Source organism: Pan paniscus, chromosome 5, assembly GCF_029289425.2.
Source record: "Pan paniscus chromosome 5, NHGRI_mPanPan1-v2.0_pri, whole genome shotgun sequence".
NCBI classification, from domain to species: Eukaryota; Metazoa; Chordata; class Mammalia; order Primates; family Hominidae; genus Pan; species Pan paniscus.
Genome location: NC_073254.2, coordinates 42,271,690 through 42,275,932, shown reverse-complemented (window position 1 = coordinate 42,275,932; position 4,243 = coordinate 42,271,690). Strand labels below are relative to the sequence as shown.

The window sequence follows — 4,243 nt, the reverse complement described above, 5'->3', positions numbered from 1 at the left end:
AGAACACATTTAGGTTTCACAGGTGGAGTTCAACAACTTCACTGCCAACCTTGTAGATATCAAAGCTAAGGTACCTGGGAGCACTTTCTGCACATTGATGAACCCCGGTGACAGCTACACAAATCATAGAGAATAAAACCCAGTTTTTCCACCTCCTTGCTCAGTCCCCAAAGAGCTGAAGAATAGTTTTTAAGTGGAGGAGCAAGGGAGGGAGGAAGCTTCATTGAAGCTGTACAGCCTGGCTGTGAGGCCTTCTGACTGAGGAGAAATGAGTTTGCTGGATGAGTTCAATTTGGGTCTTGCTGGATTTCTTCCCTTCTCTGAAATCTGCCAAATATCCCTCCTTGATCAAAGGAATCTTTATGGGCTCACCACGGAAAATTTATCCATTTTAGCTTTTTACTTTAAAGATAAGGGAAAAATGCATTATCGTGAAATGTCTGAAATCGCAATTGGAAGAAAACATGCTCCAGGTGAGGCTCGAACTCACAACCTCGGCATCACCCGCACATATACTGTTGTATAAGTACCGCGCGCTAACCGATTGCGCCACTGGAGCATGCTTTCCTTTGCTTGGCCATGCGCACTCTACAGAGCCATGAGCTACTGAAGCGCTCGACCCCGGCCTCGCGCCGGAGCGGGAGCGCGCTGAGCTGCCCGGGATCCTCCCTTCGCAGCCCCTCGCCTCTTGCATAAAACACAATTTGATCAAGATATCTCCATCTCTCCTAGAAGATGAATGTGATCCTCCCCCATGCCATCAGGAGCCAAAATTTCCTGGGAATATGCAGGTGCTCTTTTCAGAAAGCCCGAGAAAAGCCGAGGAGAAAAAGGAGAGACTCCGTCTTCTCCTTGCCAACGTTCTAGCAAGAACACGGTTTTTGTAGAAGACGCGAGCTATTTGGCTTCTTCGTAGCTTCACCTAGCACCGCCCCGCTGGCCTGTGGATGCTTTCAGAGCCAGGACGCGAAGAAGCGGAGCCCGCTGCCTGCCCCTCCCTCTGCGCGTCTCCCGATACCCGCAGCGCTCCTGGCGGCCCTCCCAGCCTCGCCTGCAGCGCGCCTGCATTCGCAGTCCAGCATCTCTGGGCTGTCTTTCGGGATTCCCCAAAACTCTCCCAGAGCCTGCCTGAAAACTGTATTCGAATTCACAGAGCCAGCTGGTCAGGCACCTCTTCAGGGAAAACTGGCACAGCAACCACTCCTTATTTGTGCAGCAGGTTACAAAGGTCAAGGCGGTGTTCACCCCCAGCGCTCCGCCCTCTGTCTTGATGTTCTTTTCCAATTCATTGCAGAAAGTTTGCCTCTGTGACATATACCCGCTCAGTAACCTCATCTCTGGGGCCTCAATTTTAAGGCCAACTTTGTTTGTTGCTTGATTGTTCGATTTTGGTCTGGGGGAAAAGGCAGCTGCCAAAGTACACATACACACAAGATATGAAGTCTGTTGGCTTTTATAGAATAATTTCTGTCAACCAGAAGAATTGTGTAAAAGGAATAGCGTGCCTATTCCTGACCACGGAACACTTAACAAATAGGACTGAGAGTAACGGACCAGCGACTAAGTTTCTCCATACTTTTTTTAAAAAGGGGATGCTTCCATATCTTGATGTCTATTATATAGCTGTTTTGAGATCATTTCATGTGTTTAAAATAACACCTTAAGGTGAGGAGCAGGGAGAAGCAACACAGGCTCCTTGGTAGATGACCACCTCACCAGAGAAGCTCCTACATTCTCACTACACAGTCCCAGAGGGAGCAACAAAGCTCTGCCTGAACCTCTAGAGATTGCTCCATCTAAATAACAGTAGCTCATAACAGTAGAGCTTACCATAGTGCTACGGTTTGAGTGTTTGTGTTTCTCCAAAATTATATTGAAACTTAACCTCCATTGTGATATTAGGAGGTGGGGCCTTTTGGAAAGTAATTAAGTCCTGAGGGTTCTGGCCTCCTGAATGGGATTACTGCCTACGTAAAAGAGGCTTCAGAGGGCTGCCTGGCCCTCTGATATCTTCTGCCCTGTGAGGATGCAGCAAAAGGCATCACCTTTGAAGCAGAGAGAGCATCCCTCACCAGATACCGTATCAACTGGAGCCTTGATCTTGGACTTCCCTGTCTCCAGAACTATAAAAAAAAAATTATATTCTTTACAAATTATCCAGTCAAAGGTATTTTGTTAATATAGCCCTAAAGTACTAAGACACAAGGGTCAGGCACTGTTCTCAGTGAGTTCTATAAACCTCATAACAATACTAATGATTTTATATTCCAAAACCAGATCTAGATATGAAGAACCAGCATTTGGGGAATTATTGTTCTTAAGGGATGAAAACTTATAGGACTCACAGTATGTCACTGGATATTAAACAACTCTTATCAGGAGGCCAGTCAGTGACATAATATAGGATTTATAAGCATAAAATTATGATCGGAGAAAAAGGTGGATGGAAAGCTGAATGTTTTGAATTGTTGATGTTAAAAAAGTGACTGTCTTCAGTTCTCTACCCACTGTGCCATAGAAAACTGACCTGTTACGATCTACACCAATAGACACCCCAGGCCTCTGGCTTCAAGTTGAATTTTTTTTTTTTTTTTTTTGAGACGGAGTCTCGCTCCATTGTCCAGGCTGGAGTGCAGTGGCAATCTCAGCTCCCTGCAACCTCTGCCTTCCAGGTTCAAGTGATTCTCCTGCCTCAACCTCCCAAGTAGCTGGGACTACAGGCACGTGCCACTATGCCCGGCTAATTTTTGTATTTTTAGCACAGACGGGGTTTCACTGTGTTGACCAGGCTGGTCTCAAACTCCTGACTTGTGATCCACCCGCCTCGGCCTCCCAAAGTGCTGGGATAATAGGTATGAGCTACCACGCCAGGCCTCAAGTTGAATTTCATTAGTGGGAGCACAGCATAAGATCAGAATGAGATTGGAGAAAGAGGCTAGAGTATTTATCTGAATCTCTGTGGGTCAACTCTGGCTAGTTCATCAAAGTGGACCTTTCCTCCAAATTTCAGTAATGGTTTTTTCCTCTCTCCTTCAGGTCTAGGGGTGTAGACCACTCTGCTATCAGTAACCCTAGAGTACTGCCCTCTTCTTTCTGCTTCCCCCAGCCTGCCCATACCTTTACTAGACACCTTTATTAAACAGTCCCTTTATTAAATCCTTCTAAAATTATTGCAATTAGAATAAGACATCTGTATTCTCTTGAGATCCTGACTGATAGAAATCATGATACTATTGATAATGTCATTATGAGTGATTAGAAGTAGTTTGGGGAGGCCAAGGAGGGGGTGGCTCACGCCTGTAATCCCAGCACTTTGGGAGGCCGAGGTGGGCGGATCACCTGAGGTCGGGAGTTCAAGACCAGCCTGACCAACGTGGAGAAACCCCATCCCTACTAAAACTACAAAATTAGCTGGGCATGGTGGCGCATGCCTATAATCCCAGCTACTCGGGAGGCTAAGGCAGAAGAATCGCTTGAACCTGGAAGGCAGAGATTGCGGTGAGCCGAGATTGTGCCATTGCACTCCAGCCTGGGCAACAAGAGCCGATCTCCACCTCAAAAAAAAAAAAAAAAAAGTAGTTTTGGGAGTAGTGGTTAATATTACGTTTTGGCCAGTTTTGGGAGGCCGGGCGGGGTGGCTCAGCCTGTAATCCCAACACTTTAGGAGGCTGAGGCAGGAGGATTGTTTGAGGCCAGGAGTTCAAGACTAGCCTGGTATGGTGAGACCCCATCTCTGCAAAAAAAAAAAAAAAAAAGTTTTAATTAGCCGGGTGTGGTGGCAGTCACCTGTGGTCCTAGCTACTCAGGAGACTAAGGTGGGAGGATCACATGAGCCTGGGAGGTCGAGGCTGTTGTGCGCTGTAATTGTGCCACTGCACTCCAGGCTTCCAGCCTGGGCCACAGAATAAGATCTTGTCAAAAAATATGTATATATATGTTTTAAGTAGGGGGAACAAAAACATGAAGGTAAACATGCTGTTTTTGCAATAGTTATACAAATATAGAAAAATTACAAAGTCTTTACTTTTCAAGGAGATAAAAAGATCTGGTAGCAACTGATATGTCCTATTTAAACTCATCTCAAACAGCAACCATAGGTAATATACTCAAATTCCCTCTCAAAAATATTATGCTCTGTGCAACAATGGCAGGGAATTTTTTAAAAAAAAATTATTTAAAAAAAGATGATTCTCAAGGGTCCAAGACTCAGTGCTCTAATCATTTTGTTCCAGAATCAGACATG

At 45.5% G+C, this 4,243-nt stretch overlaps 1 non-coding gene across 1 annotated transcript; it reads right to left on the bottom strand.

Annotated features, from left to right (window-relative positions):
* Positions 1-465: 465 nt before the first annotated feature.
* Positions 466-559, bottom strand: TRNAI-UAU (transfer RNA isoleucine (anticodon UAU)). The gene is made up of 2 exons: positions 522-559; positions 466-501 (listed from the first exon to the last, which is right to left on the bottom strand). It is a non-coding gene; the product is annotated as a tRNA-Ile (tRNA).
* Between the last annotated feature and the right edge of the window lie 3,684 nt (positions 560-4,243).